This window comes from Lissotriton helveticus, chromosome 4_1, assembly GCF_964261635.1.
Source record: "Lissotriton helveticus chromosome 4_1, aLisHel1.1, whole genome shotgun sequence".
Lineage (NCBI taxonomy): Eukaryota > Metazoa > Chordata > Amphibia > Caudata > Salamandridae > Lissotriton > Lissotriton helveticus.
In genome coordinates, this window is record NC_136063.1 from 731298014 (window position 1) to 731315491 (window position 17478).

A 17478-nucleotide genomic window follows, 5' to 3' on the forward strand; every position below is an offset into this window, starting at 1 on the left:
ATCTGATCTTCGATGTCACAATTTTGGTCATCCTGGTGTAATCTCTGCCTACACTGTCTCTCACACACATTTTACTCTGAATTATCAGATCAGCCTAATTTCCTCTACTATACCTACTCCTCTTATGTCACTAGACTTTTGTTTTATGCGCCCCTTAGTCCTTCTATCATATCACCTCACATATTGATTCCTATTCCATCTCCGTCCCTCACCTCTCCACCCCAGTCACCCCCCCATCTCCCTGTTTCAGTCAGGTGCCCTGCTAGTTGGGTGCTGCCTCATCCTGTCCCCTGGTTCCTTTAGGGTCTTTCCTCTCCTCTTACCCCCCCGGCGCCTCCGAAACCATTCTTCTTGCACTCCTCATTTTTGTAACTCCTTTCCTGTCACACTGCACTCACAAGTAACTTAGCAGTCACACTTTTATTTCCACCTTCCTCCAGCTCCACCAAGCTCAATATGGGTACCAACTTATGTACAGTCTCACTTTATCACCTGAAGCCTACATCCTTTAACACTTATAAAATCGTGTATCCTTCCAACTTGTCTAAGAAAGCAGCTAAAATATTTTAACATCGACTCCTTAAATCCCACCCAGAAACCCTTATCTAGGATCCTTTTTTCTGCATTAAAAGAGGAGCTTTAATCATATCTTCTATACTCAAAGACGCGCCCAAGGAGAAGCACTCTATACTCTCTCCTCACAATCACCACATCCCAAAATCTCCCCATGGTCCAAGAATCACGGTTGACCACTCACCAGCTTATACGTTTGAGGCTACTATTTCACTTTACAATAATGGAACTATCCTTATTCAATTCTCTGCCCACAACCTTGACTTGTTCACTGACATTTTTGCCATCGTAAAAATCTTGGTGAACAACACGAAATCCGCCCCCTCCCGAAACCATCTTACCCCCTCTGCGATTCCCATGGTCCCTCACCCCACATCCATCCCCAACCAAGATGGCCTTCCTGACCCTTCCCTCTTCACCCCCCACACATCTAACAATATCTGCCTACTTGACACTAACCCATCATCTCCATCTACTGGGTCTAAGCAGCCCCCTATCATGTGCCAAACCTGCCCTGAGGCCCACTACCCTCCCAGAGTAGCTAGCCCTGAGATGCACACCTCCGACAATCTCATAATCATCCCTTCCTTACCCTTGAACTATCACAACTATAGCAACAGTCCCGAAACCCCCATCATAGACTCATCTTCCTCACAGTCTGGTACTGAACCTGCTACCCCTGATAGTAGTCAGACCCCTCACTTGCCATTGTATTCATATAGCCACCTAGTGTGATCAACTTTATTGCCCATCAAAACTCACTCCTCCCATAACCCTTCCTCGCCACAGATGGCTCTCACTGGCCAACGTCTTTCCAGGACTATCCCTTTGTACACCACGCTCCCATACAACTTCCTGCCTCAAGTCTCTGATCCTCACACCTACTCCTCTCTCAGTTCCAAATTGGAGGAGATCACCCTGGCCATCCTACAATTCAACAAGCAATTCTTTTGCATCAAATAATCATAACCATCCCTCTCCCACATACCTCGACTTTAGAACTCCAGCACATCACCCCCTCTCAAAGCTCTCTACAAATCTCTCTCCCCTCACCTCAAATGAGAAACGTTTCCCATCCCCAATGACCCTTCCAGACCCATTAGATCAATTCCTCCTCTGACTGACATGGATATTCTCTCGCTCCCACGCTCCTAGGACTCAACATTCATTGACAATACTCCCTATCACTATCAAATCAAGGCAATTAAGGCTGACCCGCAGAGGGAACCCACAACTAATCCCAGAGCCTTAATTAAGAATAGTCTCCAACTAGTCTCCACCTCACTCAAATCCTCAGTCAACACCAATTCAAAGCTTAAATGCATCCTCCTCAATCAAAGATCCACTGTTAAACAGGCAGCAGATGTCGCTGCCCTCATTCTCGACCAAGAGCCCGATCTCTTAATGTTGACTGAAACCAGGGTAAATGTATCCTCTGCTGCTATTCTTGACTTACTTGTCCCGCCTAACTATAACATTATCAGGCTAGACAGATCTTGTGGGCACAGGGTATATTGCTTGCATCTATTGCAGAAATCTGGTGGTTACACAACTCCATTCTGCAGCTCTCCCTGCATATGAATAACTATGGATCGAGGCTGGGAGCAAAACCAGACAAATCTGCAAATTCCACTTGTTCTATCATCCCCCCAGAGATAATCTTTCCTTTTTTTAACAGATTATGGAAATTATCTCCACCAACGCAGGTCATCATGGCACTCAGATCTTCCTTGGAGATTTTAACGTCCACTGGAATGATTTTGATGACCTTTCTGTAGATAGTCTCAAATCTTTCCTTACCGAATTCGAACTAACCCAGATATGTGACATCCCTACACACATAAAAGGAGACACCCTAGACCTAATCATTGGCTATACGAAATCCATCAGACTTAACTCTATTGTCCCTTGTGTCCCTTGTCCCTTCCTCATCTCAGAATTTGTCCCTTGTCCCTTCCTCATCTCAGAATTCGTCAGCACAAACAAAATTCAACCGAAAAAAACCTCTAAACATTGGCAAAGATCACTGCGAAACATTAACCTTGATGCCTTGACAACTCTCAGTAATAACATAATATCCCCCCGATGCTATGACTGACATCTATGATCTAACGGAACACTACAATCGGTCCATGACTACCATTCTAGACATGGTAGCCCTTTTTCAGCTAAAAAGAATACCTTCCGAGGTCTCCAAACCCTGGTACAATGGCAGTCTAAACGCTGAGAGAAGGAACCTGAGACAAGCAGAGAGACTGTGGAGATCCTCGCCATCCCTTGCTCACCTCAAACATCTTAGATCACTAAGGAGCATCTATAACAAACACATAAGACTATGCAAAGCTAACATTTTCACAAATCAACTGAACCTAGCAAAGAATCGACCCAAAAAACTGTTTGAAATTGTTAATCGAACAGCAATATCAACATCCCCCCGATTGGATCATGCCCTTTGCCGAATTGTGAAGATTTCTTCTCTTTCTTCATTGGAAAGACATCTAAAATGGAACTTGAGTTGCAGACTGCTTTGGAGCTCTTGCCAATGTCACTGACTATCAGTTCATACGCACCCTCAATGTCTGGCACCATCGCTCACTCCAGCTCTTACCTTCAAGAACAATGCATCTTAGAGCGCTTTCAAAATCTTTGATGATAACATCATTCTCCAAACGCTCTCAACACTGAAACAATCCAATCACTTCAATGACCCTCTTCCATCACATTTTTTCAAGGAGATCAAAGGATCCCTACTCCCGCTTTGGGCCAAGATTGTCAATGCCTCACTGATTCAAGGCTCTATCCTAGACTATCTGAAAGCTGGACAGGTTACCCTATTCTTAAAAAAACGTTAGCAGATCAACCCGACCTTAACAACTTCCACCCAATCTCCAATATTTCGACTTTGGCCAAGATTATTGAGAAAAGTTTCCACCTTCAGCTTTGCAATCACATAGAACGCTTCCAGCGACTAGACCAATTCCAATCTGGCTTCCGTCACGGTCATAGTACAGAATTCGCTATCACCCACATTGTTGATGATGCTCTCAAAATGCTGGATCAGAACGACTCTTGCCTTCTAAGCCTACTCAACCTATCGTCAGCTTCTGACACAGTCAAAATGTACCTTAATATCTCCTCCTCTGATGATATCAGCGCCCTCAACACTCCCCTACTAAAAGCCAAAAACTGGTTAGCTTTAAACCATCTCAAACTAATGCTCTGAAAACTGAATTTCTTTTAATCGCCCCACCCAACCATTCTCCTATCATCTGTTAATGGATGAATCAGTTAACATTCCTAACTGTATACCACAAATCATTGACTCCATAAGTTCCTTGGGCATAATGCTTGACAAGAGCCTGAACATCCAGAAACATATTGCGGCCCTTACCAAGGGAGCTATTTTCCAAATGAGCATCCTAAGGAAAATTAAACCTTTTCTCCCCACCAATGACTTCAAATCCGCGGTGCAATCTCTGGTGATCTCCAAGTTGAATTACGCTAGTGCTACCCTCTGTGGACTCCAGAGATCAAAGATGTTACCACTCAGGGCCTAATTCTGCTGCTAGACTCATCACCTGTTCAAAAAGATGCCACCATATTACACCACAGCTTAAAACCCTTAATTGGCTCCCTTACGAGGCAAGGATACAACAACAAATTGCTTGCATGACTCATAAAGCTTTTCACTACAACACCCCACTATGCCTCGCACAAAAACTTGTATTATCGGGGGGCTCCAGGTCCTCCAGAAATTCCGTTAATCAAAAACTTATGATCAAGCCTTCTCAGGTTTCGCCCTGAGAATTTGGAACTTCCTGCCTCTGGAAATCAGGATGATCTCTTCTACTATTAACTTCAAAAAGGAAGTTAAAGCACTTCTGATTAACAAATTTTTTTATTGTATTCCCGTACCGTATACGCACACAAAGACTTCGTCCCTCTCTGTTTTTTACCTGTCCTTACTTTTATTGAACTGTATTGTATTGTTTAGATACACTTGTGTACTCTTTCATGCTCAGTTTCCCCCCCTGCCACTCCTTCAGGTCCTTGTAATATTCTTCATTTTAGTCTTGCTCTTTTATTCTTCATGACTTCGACTGTTTATATTTATGTATTTTGTGCCGATATAGAGGTTTCCCTGCCCTTGCACTCCTGACCGCCCTGTTGTTTAATTCTTAGGTCTCCTCTCTCTTTTTTGCTCACCTGTAAAGCGCACTGTTACCCTCATGGGTCTTGTTCGCACTATATAAATAAATACGTGAGAGGCCCTGTAACACAACTCTATGTCTGCCACCCCACTGTCAAATGTAGATTTAAAGCACTTGGCCAGAGATATACATGGGAGGCCTTCCTTCCATAGAAAGCGATGAAGTATAGGGTTCATTTTGCAAAAAACAGGGGTCTGGGATCTCATAAGTGTAGTTTTGTAGATGATACTGAAACCTTGGCAGTAATACCATGTTGAAGGTAGCCAATCCGCAGGGGATTGATATGGGGAGTGCCATAGATGTCCATGAGCTGCTCCATTAATGGTGCAATGTTCCTCTCACAGGCAAGCTTAGGCGCCGGTTTGATGAAGTCCAACAGGCCCTGTGTTTCTATCTGTAGGTTAAACGCCCACCCTAAGTCTAGTGGGTAAGTGTCAGCTGGGAATAAAACCAACTTGGATGCATTTATGTGAAGTCCATATGTCTCCAGGAAGATTTGTAAGGTCCAGAGAACCTGTGGGCTTAAGTCCTCTGGTTTTGTTAAAATGATGAGGATATCGTCTGCATATAGGGCAATCCACACTGGCTCACTTAAAAATGAATGGCACCCTCTCTGATCAATTTACATTAACCCGCAGCACTAGACAGGGGTTCCTTCTGTGCCCTCTTTAATTAAATATAGCCATGGACCCCCGGGTGCGACATTTACAGGAGCGTCACTAACAGCCACATGCATCAAGCTAATAACCGGTCGCAAACGGGCAGATTCTCAGAATCTGCCCCTTTGCGACCGTTTTTTTTGCATTTGGGATGCATCATCCCAAATGCAAAAATCGCAATTTAAAGAATCTCTAAATTGAGATTCCTTAAATTGCGATTGCATTTAAGGAATCCCAAATTGAGATTCCTTAAATGCAATGCAAAAAAGACAAAACAAATAGCGATTTCGCTAATAGTGGGAGCAAATTACCATGAAGTTGAACTTCATGGTAATTTACAAAAACTTTGAAAAATGCACTTTTGTGCATTTTTCAAAGTTTCATGTTGAGCAAACACATGCCCTTAGGGCATGTGTGTGGGCAACATATGTGCAACATATGTGCGCAGATTAATTTCAGGGGTGCAACAGGTTGTCCTTTTGACACCCTGGCACCCTTGAAATTGCATTCTCAATTTGCGATTCTCTAATTGAGAATCGCAAATTGAGAATGTCATCCCATTCATTCCTATGGGCCTCTAGGCCCATAGGAATGAATGGGGAGGTATTCCTTAATTGTGACTCGCAATTTGCGAGTCACAATTAAGGAATATTAAGAAATCGCAATTTTTTCAGCAATTTCTTCATGCATAGCCTTTTGCTATTCCTTATTAGCGAATCCTTATTTTTCGCTAATAAGGAATCGCAAATGGCATTGTTGATGAATGTGGGCCTTAATCCTTTGTTTCCATCATGGTGCCCTTCTGGCATATCTCTAGGCAGACAATGTAATGCTCTTCATCTGAGACCCTGAGACCAACCTCTCACCCTTACTCCGTGAGGCAGTCAGTTTTAGAGTGCTCTTTGGACTAACGGTTAATTGAGACAACCCCAACATTTTTCCCTTGATCGATGATATGACTCCTTATCTTCTGTATTACCCCTTAAACTGGTGTGCAGACCCGCCTAAATACCTCAGCCTCTATCTTCATTGCCAAAGTTCTCAGATTGTACGGCTAAATTATGGGCCTGCATTCCACAAATTAGCGTCCCAAATATAGCATTGGATTAAACTTCTGTTGTCTATAGCAAGGAGAATAGCAATAATAAAGATGGTGGTACTCCCTCGAATTTTAGATTTATTCCCCAACATCCCAATAGTTCTGACTAACGCCTTTTTCGACACTCTTTGTGGCATGGTGACGCACTTAGTTTGGGCTGACAAGCAACCCAGAGTCAACTTTGACCCTCCCATATGAAAGCGGCAGGTTCAATGTCCCCGATTTTTATCTTTACTATTTTGTGGTGCAGGCACATTTTGCATACCATCGGCTTCCCTATGAAGCACGTCTGCAATTTCTGAAGCAGGAAAGGTTGCAGGCCCACCCATACCACTCTCCACAATCATGATATAAGGCCTACCTAGAAACATCACAGAAATACAAACACTCCGAACCACATGCTGGGCTTGGACTAGACTCCAACCGTATCTTGGTTTTAGTTATCTATATTCCACACAAGTACCTCTTGCTGAAAATCCCTGGCTGCCAATGACCACCAAAACACTGACCAAGTACACCTTATCCACATGCCAACTGTTCAGACTGGGCCATCTATTTATGGATGCTGAGGTACATTCCATCTGTTCACCGACGCAAGGGCATATTGTCAAATGCATGGACAGGTTCATAATATGTCGACTGTGCTATTAACTCCTGTTAACGTGCACTTTCATACCTCTCAACCCTCGATGATGGGTCGCTCTCTGTACGCTTCGCTCTGTTTAAGTGGACATTATTGTGCTTCCAAAATCATTGGTCTAGTTGCTCACTTTCCCACTCCTTTCTTATCGGTATTGTTTATTTATGTACAGACTGATGATTGTTCCCCTCTTTTTGAATTTACAGGAATCCATATAAAAACTATAAGTTTCTGCTCGCTATAATTTTACTCCCTTGCTCATTTCTTTGTTTTTGCATATGGTTTTTGCATTGCTTGTTTCCTTATTAAAAATCAATAAAGTTATATTTAAAAAAATGAAGATCCTCCACTCTGGGGCCTCATTAGATCCTTGCCCACACCATGTCCTCAACAAAGAGTTCATCCCAATCAACAAAGCTATCACCCTCATCCTCAACACCTCCATTGACACAGCCACCTTCCTGGACGCTTGGAAACATGCAACTGTCAAAACTCTCCCAAAGAAGCCCACCGCAGACCCAACCAAGCTTTCTAACTACCAACTGAATTTCCTCCTACATTACTTTGCCAAGGACCTAAAAACCGCCACCAACGGACATCTTGCAGAACACCTCACTGACCATTAACTCCTTGTTACCACACAATCAGAATTCAGACCAAACCAGAGTACAGAAGCAGCCCCCATCTCAGCAACAGATGACATCTGGGTGATCCTTGAAAGAGGAGAAAGTTCTGCCCTCATCCTACATGACCTCTTAGCCGCCTTTGACACAGTCTCTGCTCCAACCCTGAGCAAACAAGTGCACAAGACTGGCACCCAAGGACCGGGCCTTCAATGGATCTGCACATTCCTCACAGGAAGTGTACAAACAGTCAACATGCTGCCTCACTCCTAGAACCCAGGACCTCATTGGTGGAGTCTCTCAGGGCACCTCAATAAATGCAACCCACTTCAACATCTACATGACTCCGCAGGCAGATGTCATTTAAACACACAACATCAACATACTCACATATGCTGACGACATGCAACTGTCACTGTCCTTCTCAGAAAAAACACACAGTGAAAGATAACATTTCAACTCTTGCATGACCAAAGAAGTCACCTAGATGAAATTAAACTTCCTCGAGCTGGACATGGTCAAGACCAAAGTAGTGATCTTCAGAAAGGATACCTCACCGTGGGATTCAACCTGGTGGCCTACGGACCTGGATCCACTCCCACCCCTCTACCCCACAAACAATAAACTTCTGAATTATCGTTCGCAGCAAGCTAGGTATGTCTGTCCTGGGCATATCTGCTTGCACACTCTCATAATACTGAGAAAAATCTAGAAGTAGCTAACAAACAACACCGGGAAGACAGCCACCTTGATTTGCAGTCACCACATTCTCCGCCTGCTGGGAAAAAGGAGGATTTAACTAAACAATTGGGAGTGGAATAAAGATTCCCTAAGTAATTTGGGAAATTTAAGGAATTACTCAGATAATTAATGATAATATTGTTATGGATTTTTTTTTAACTTTGAGATATCTGGCTCTGATGAAATACACAAGTGTCATTGTTTTACATATTTCGCTCTATTGTTTTCATAGGAATGTGTTTTTTTGTATGTTGTGTATTGTACATTTATGATTTTAATTAATCGAATAAAGTGGATTGATTGACTGATTGACAACTCAAATAATTAACAACAGAATACTCAATTCACCAGTAGTTATTTCTTTCTGTGTTCAAAGTTCCACTTTTAATTCAAATTCACTCCTTCCCCCCAGAATTAGCAGGTCTCCTATATCAGTAACCTGAGAATAGAGCAGTCATGGGATCTAAAGGGAACCATTAACAAGGTCATATGTTTTACAACATGATTATGATTACAGCACGCATCAAATTATCTTCCGCATCTTTGTTCAGTTTTCATGATGAGCATATTCTGTTCCTGACCACAAGTGCAGAAAGAGGCTGGGCGACTTTTCCTGAAATGACATGGTATACTGCACCTGACCACACACCTCCACAAACTGAATGAAGCCCTGGGGCCGCATTTTATATATACACGTTTCCTGTTTGCACCATTCTGCACCTTTCCAAAAGTATGCAGGGAAAAACAGGGAAAGTGCGTCTTATTAGACAGAATGCCCTGCCCCCAGGGCTGTTCCAAAGCCGCTCCTTGTGTCATTGTGCAAGCGGCATGTTGCCTCCAACTTCAAAAGGGGAGAGAGATCCCCTTGCAGATGTACTGCACCCGCCTGTAAGAAGGTGTCTGGAGGTGTCCATGGCACCCCTTTCCCCCCCAGAGGGCTACCTTTAAGAGACATACTGAAAGTGCGCGACCTTTTTGCGGAACACTTTCAGTGCAGCTCCAAAAAGGAATCTTTGCCTCTGCGCCCACGTCGGTAATACGGCACAGGCACAGAGGGAAAGTGAGTCCCACATTTGCATGGGGCATGCCCACATGCACAATTGGGAAAACCCTCTCATGATAATGCTGGCGCTATCTGTACACCGGCACTATCAGTATTACAGGAGGGGACGCACAAGCATCTTCTGATCCTTCTGTACATACCATTGAGGCGGGGGGGGGGGGGTGCACAAAGCAGGCACACACACTTGTTGCTCCCTCTGGACACAACGTGTACTAAGGGTGAGCAATAACAAGTTTTGGAATATCATGCTCGGACTAACACAAGGACTATGTTAACGCCAGACTGTGCGTTATAGAAATGCTAATTAACAATAGCAATATAAATAACTCGGTAATACTACGAGTTATATAATGAGCTGCAGGCAGCACAGTACGAAAAGGCACCACTGTTCATTGTTATAGAGCAGTACCATCTAAACTAGAGGTTATTCATTTAGTACAGGCACTGTAGACAAAGCAATTTCTTGAAAGAAGGCCGCTCCGATCGTACCAGTTCATTAAATGCCTTCTGGAATAACCCTTAAAACAGATATTTTCTGTAAGTGTAAGAGAGAAGTATAAATAGTGTTGCACCAATGCTTCACTGATCAGCCAGATTGGGCATTATCTCGGAACTGCAAATGTTACTTTTCTCTGTAATAAATACATCATACTTCTACTCGCTTTAATCTATAACTTTATTGTATTCTTGTGAAGAAAATGGGAAATAAAATAACTCATTCTCGATGAAATTATTTTACACTTAGTTTTCCCCCGACGCTTTGGCTTGCGTTCCAGTGTGTGCAATCAAAGTATCAGCTTGCACATGATGTGATTCTTTGCGAGTTATGCCTCAAGAATTAAGCCTCCTGGAAGTGACTGGCAGAGGTCTGAAACCAGAGGAAGATTCACTCCATTACTAATTACAAAAGCTGTTACTCCAGATGTTTTGCTAAAACTGATTGGTTTTAGGCGTATTACACAAGACTGAGTGCAAGTTACTTGCATCAAGGGAAATCTCTCATGTTCTGTACTGTTGCTAATGTATGCAGGGAGGGAGAGACGTGCTTGAATACAAAACACTGACGCACCATCTAGGAGTTGGCTCATGTTTTGTAATAACAAAATGATTCTGTGTTTTCTTGGTTAACTTTAGAAAACAATATGCACAATTGGCTAATCAGCCGCTACCACAGGGCTGCTAGCAAATCATAAATGTTCTGGTATAATAAGTAGAAAAAAGGGGAAAACTGTATTTAAAAAATACTTTAGATATAGTTGTTCGTATATAGAACAGTTTTCCCTAATCGTTTATCACAAGTTTGTATGAGTTCACTAGAAGTTTAAGAGATATTAGAGATACATGCCTGAGGACCCGGCATTTGAGTTCACGGTTTTAAAGTCATAAATACGTGCTATGGGAGTACATTCTTATGTGTAGAACAAAAAAGGAAATTGCTTTTTTTAATCGCACTTTATCAACAGGTTTGTATTTTTAGAATGAAAATACATCATTTGACAACAGCCGTTTTAAATGCTTCATAACTTACATAATGTGCATTGAAGTGTGGTTGAAATATTGCGCCAGCGAAACGTCACTTTTTTTGAAGTTCCGGTGGCACAATGTGCCACTGGCATATTTACAAGGCCACGTAAAGACACATTATGTGGCTTTTCATGGCCTAATAAATATATGCCCCTTTTGAGGAAAAACAGCCCAAATTACAACCGATGCCCAGGCTGCTGGCACAAGACGCCTCTTAGTTCCCATCTTGAACAGTTACCAAATAAAGAGACGGGCGCTGGAAGCGGGAGTGCAAGAACAGATATTTATTTCTCATGAGGAGAGCCTGTCATTTCGGAAACACGCACAATGTCTTCAAGAGGTGCTCTAACAAGTTTCTCTGAGGCTCCGTCTTTTATACACAGGTTTATGATGCACAAACATTCCTTATTGCAATAAAGAAACTTTGAAGTACGAAAAGGCATGTTTGGAATCCCAGCTTCAGGCCTATTCCCATGCCTGTCGCTCGGATGTCGTTTCCCCTCCCAAATGTAACATGTGATTGTAATCTTGCATCCAGACATTCCAACAGGACACGAGGGCAAGAGGGTGTGGTCAGATCTAAGGTTGGGCAGGCGATAAGATCGGGCACTTCGGTTGGTGTATCACGTTTTGCTATGCGGGGCCAGGGGGGGTGCATCCATGAGGCTTTGTTTTATGACTTGGGACCGGGTCGAGAGGCCAGGTGTAGCCGGGGGGGGTCATCAGAAGAGGGGAAGGGTGTTCCTGGGAGGAATGCAGGGGGAGTCGGTCAGGCAGGGGTGTCACTTTTAGAGCAGGGTCGCGCAGAGGGAGAGGGTTTATGGCCTATGCATGAGAGAGCGGGGGTGTTCAACGGGGGGGCGTGCTGGGGATTTAACAAACGGGCAGAGAGGCCTTGGTGCCTAAAATGGCTGTCGTGTACGTGCGTGCATGGGCCTATGCTGGCGGGATGATGCGGTCAATGCTTCGCGGTATTCGTTCTGCTTACAGCGAGGGGTATGGTGAACACAAATGAACGCCGCTTATGTACATATACATTGTCATTTTCCACACTTTCACGTAGAAAACTGGGGGCATTCCCAGCAACATCCATGGATCTTTGACACTGCCCCAGATTTACGAACGATCGCAGCGGCAAAAACGTATGCCTCCCCAGAAAAGGCGTAAGGCGCACACTACACGCACACCTCCACGCCGTAGGGATCCGAAACTGAGCCCTGGAATGGACCACCGCCTTCCTCCCCGGCAGAACCCAGAGCGTCCGCCTCCCCCCATTCCGATCCGAAGCCTCCAAGATCATCTGCGGCGTACTCCAGGGCTCCGCCCTTAGCCCGACACTGTTCAACATTTACATGGCCCCGCTCGCACACGTCGCCCAACAGCACGACCTCAACATAATCTCCTACGCTGAAGACACTCAACTGATCCTCTCCCTCACCAAGGACCCCATCACCGCCAAATACAACCTCCACGAGGAATTAAGGCCGTCACCGACTGGATGAAAACCAGCCGACTGAAACTGAACCCGGACAAAACTGAAGTCCTCATTCTCAGCTCCAACCCTTCAGCCTAGGATGACTTCTGGTGGCCGACGGCACTGGGGGAAGCCCCGACACCCACCGACCACGCACGCAACCTAGGAATCATCCTTGACTCAATGCTCTCCTTGACCAAGCAAGTCAACGCCATCTCCTCCTCCTGCTTCAACACCCTCCGCATGCTCCGCAAACTCCACAGGTGGATCCCGACAGAAACAAGAAGAACAGTCACCCAGGCCCTCGTCAGTAGCAGACTCGACTACGGGAACGTCCGCTACGCAGGAGCCCCAACCAAGCTCATCAAACAAATACAACGCATCCAAAATGCCTCGGCACGACTGATCCACGACGTACCATGCCACAGCCACATCACCCCCCACCTGAAAAATCTGCACTGGCTACCCATCAACAAGAGGATATCCTTCAAGCTCCTCATCCATGCACACAATGCACTCTACAAGACCGGCAAAGTCTACCTCAACAAACGACTTTCCTTCTACACCCCCAACCACCAGCTCCACTCCGCCGACCTCGCACTTGCCACCGTCCCAGGCTTCCAAAGGAAAACCACCGGCGGGAGGTCCTTCTCCCCCCTCGCTGCCAAGACCTGAAACACCATCCCACTGAACCTACGACAGACCCAAGACCTGCTGACCTTCAGGAGGCTACTCAAAACCTGGCTGTTCGATTAGTAGGGCCCCCCCCCCGCAGTGCCTTGAGACCCTCACGGGTATGTGGTGCGCTCTACAAATGTAATTGAATTGAATAAGGGAGGCAAAACAGGGAGAAATATCTTTATTTCTCCTCGCTTTTTCTCTTTCTATGTGTGCTGCATTCTGCTGCACACAAAGAAAGAGGAAAAAGCCTTCCTGCCCAAAAATAATCATCCCCGCAACGCAGGCACCCTTGCACTATGGTGCAAAGGTGCCTGCGTTGACGCATGGCAGCCCATTGTGCACTAGTGCAGGGGAAAAGGTCAGAAAAGGACCATATCTATTAGATACAGTGCATTCCTGCCCTTTACTTTTGCCATAAGTAAGCACAGTAGCAAGGCCTGCTGCGCTGCCCTACGGCAAAAAAAAAAAACATAAATGAGGCTGGAGAATTTTTATTTCTGGTGCTTATCTTTCCCTGTGGTGCTATGATGCATGCCACCTCTGTGTGTTAGGGGTGAACAGGTATTCAGAGGTGTGTCCCTGAGGCAGGCTCGTGCTAAGAGGTAAAGGACAAAGGTAAGACTATGGCTTGGCAGTTTGATAGCCATGACATGTTGTTCTACTGAGGGGCTGCACAGTAATAATGTACGTGAAAAACAATAATAATATTGTCAATGCAAGACTTCCTAGTGCATCACTCTATCCCAGGTTTTCAGTTTTTCCTGAACCCGTTTTGGCTTGGGCTGGATTTAGCTCAGGCAAACTGCTTTGCTTTATCCTCAGTTAAAGTATAATGGACAATGTAAAGTATAAGGCTTTTGCCCCACTTTTGAGACTGAAGGTGCCCAGCAGGAAAATGGCTGATGAATTTTGATGACAAACGTAGGTATGCTGTTAAGTGTATTTTAAAACGCCACAGTACTATGGCATGTAGGCATTAAGGGCCTGCTCCAGAAAATGGTAGGTGGCATGCCTTGTATTCATTGTCAGGAGGACTGCTGACCAATTCACACAACCTCTCTAGGCAGGCGCGGATCTCTGTGCATTCACTCTGCTGCAGTTCTGTTGTAGCCAATCACATACTGACTTCTTATCTGCATGTACCGCAGTATACTGTGAACTTACTGTGGTATACCGTGCCACAATATAACACTATGTTTTGTAAAACATAACTTTTCACACATGCTACCAAAATTACCATTTATGCCTCATAATGAATATTTCTGCCACATTACATCTACATTTGTTTGCACTCTTTCATGCTATGTCTGTTATACTTAACACACTCCACTCTATGCCACTCCACTCTATCCCACTCCACTCTATGCTATTAAACTCTATGCCACTCCTCTATACGTCACTCCACTCTACGTAACTCCACTCTACCCAACTGAAATCAATGCTAATCCATTGCACTCCACTGTCCTCCACTCTACACCACTCTACTCTATGTGATTAACATCTATGTCACTCCATTCTATGACACTTCAGTCGCCACTCCAATGTACGCCCCTCCCTTTTACGCTATTCCACTGTACACAACTCCATTCTATTCTATTTTACTCTATGCCTCTACACTTTATGCCATTTCACAATACACCCATACTCTGTATGCTATTCCACTTTACAGCTCTACTCCACTCCATTGTATGGCACTGCACAATATGCCTCTTCACTCTACAACACTACACGGTACGCCACTAAACTCACCATTATTCCACTCTGCATCACGCCACTGAACACTACTCCACTATATGCAACTCCACTTAAGGCCACTCTTCTTTATGCCACTACAGTCTACGCTATTACACTGTACACTACTACACTGTACAACACTCAATCAACGCCACTCCGCATTATGTTTTTACATTTTCTGCCACTGCAGTCTTCCCCACTCCACTCAACAACATTCAACTCTAAAGCACTCCATTACATTGTATGTGACTGCACTCTATGCCACTACGGTCTACACTATTCCACTGCATGCCACTATGCTGTACCTCACTCCACTCTTCAACACTCCAGTATATATCACTTCACTCTATGCCACTCCCCTCTACACACTCCACTGTATTCTATTTCACAGTACACCATGCCGCTGTACCATAGTCCACTCTATACTACTGCACTGTACACCACTCAACTGTACGCTATTCTAATGTATGGCGCTCCACTCTTGGACACTCCATTCTATGCCACCCCACTCTACAACACTACACTGTATGCCAATCCACTCTACACCATTCTACTGTATGCAACTCTACTGTACGGCCCTCCAACACACTCCAGCTGTACACCACTGCACTGTACACCACTATGTTGAAGGGCCAATCCTCTCTGCATTATACCACTGTATGTAACTCCACTGTATGGTATTCCACTTCATGAAACCCCACTGTATGCCATTCCACTGTACACTACTGTCGTATATGATATTCCACTGTATCTCACTCCACATACACCACTGCACTCTACTTTTTTCTAGTCTGCCCCTCTCCAGTCTATGTCACTCTACTGTATTCCATTCAACTGCACACCACTTTATCGTATGCCACTTAGGTCTATGGCACTACACTCTATGGTATTCCTCTCAATGATACTTCAATCTATGTTATTTCACTGTACCCAACTCCACTCTCCTCACTAAACTGTACGCAATTCCACTCTATGCAAGTCCACTCTACGACCCTCTGCTATACAGTATTCCACTCAATGCCACTGTGCAACACTCCACTCTGCACTATTGTAGTGTATGCCACTACACTGTACATCACTCTATTGTATGCCGCTCCACTGTACACCACAGGACTCTACGCTACTCCACTGTATACTCCTACACTCTTCCTCACTATGCCAAACACCATTCCAGCGTTCACCACTCCAATGTGTGTTATTATAATGTATACCACTCCACTCTACGTCAATATACGTTACAACACTTTCCTCCGCACTACTATCACACTCTAGTTAATGACGCTCCACTCAATGACAGTAATCTGTCCATTTTAAATTTAAAAAAAAATAAAAGGACATTGAAATTTAAGGAATAAAACAAAGGTTAGGGAAAAGCCATAGTAAGGAAAGCATTATTTATTCTTTCTATACAAACCTAACATAAACTAGACACACATTAGAAATTCTAAAGTAATAGTTATAACTTAAATATTAAATTAATTCATGCACTACCTTCAAATTACTATAACTCACACACATACATATCCAGTGTTGTCACCTCAGTTTCCACACTACATTAACTATAAATTGCACTTTCTCCATGCACTGGAGAAGATGTGTGATGTCATTTGAGATGTTATAAGTGTTGTTATGAATGCAATGATTTCACATGGTATAGGTGGTGTAATACTGAAGGGTATACCCAGTGCATGGAAAAGGTGACTGTTATGGTGGATTTATGATTTTTTTTAAATATTAATTTAGCTCCTATTGTACCACTGCTAAACTCCAAGGAGTAACAGAGAACTATGGGGCCTTCTTGGCAGAGATCTTTTTTCCTTTTGCCGTAGGGTGTAGTACATGTGAGGACCCTTAGTCAGTGAAGGTGTAACAATGTGAAGGGGTGTGTGACTAAAACAGGAAACAGTGGTCCACTCAAAACAATTTTAATGAAATGTGGCCACTAACCTGATTAAAAATGACGTTGCGCGCACACCCACTCTAAGGTTGCGGGATTATGCGCTTGTGATTTAGGCCAACATGTTTCTTGCCTTTTTTCCATTAGACAGCAATTCCTCAGGACCAAAGTGAGATCTACCTACACTTTTGGTGGTGGTCTGAATTACGTGAGAGATAGTCGTGACCACCCATACAGCACCCTAAAAAGTGGTACCTGTAGATCTACAACATAGCCTGCAACAAGAGAGATTCATAAAAGTTAGTGCGTCATAATACAACAGTCTATAATATAACTGATGGTGAACCACTCAAATTCAAAGGTGTGACACATGCATGCTTCACACTCAAGTGACTATGATCATGCGCAAGATGTTAAACAGCTAAGACAACAGCGGCAGTCATAAGTACATAGTGCGTCAAGCACAGTTGTGAAACTCACCCTATTTGGGTCAACTATGAGTGTCAGCGTGTACCGGCAGGTGCAGACACTGTAAGTGTAGTGTCCTAGTGGATGAAGA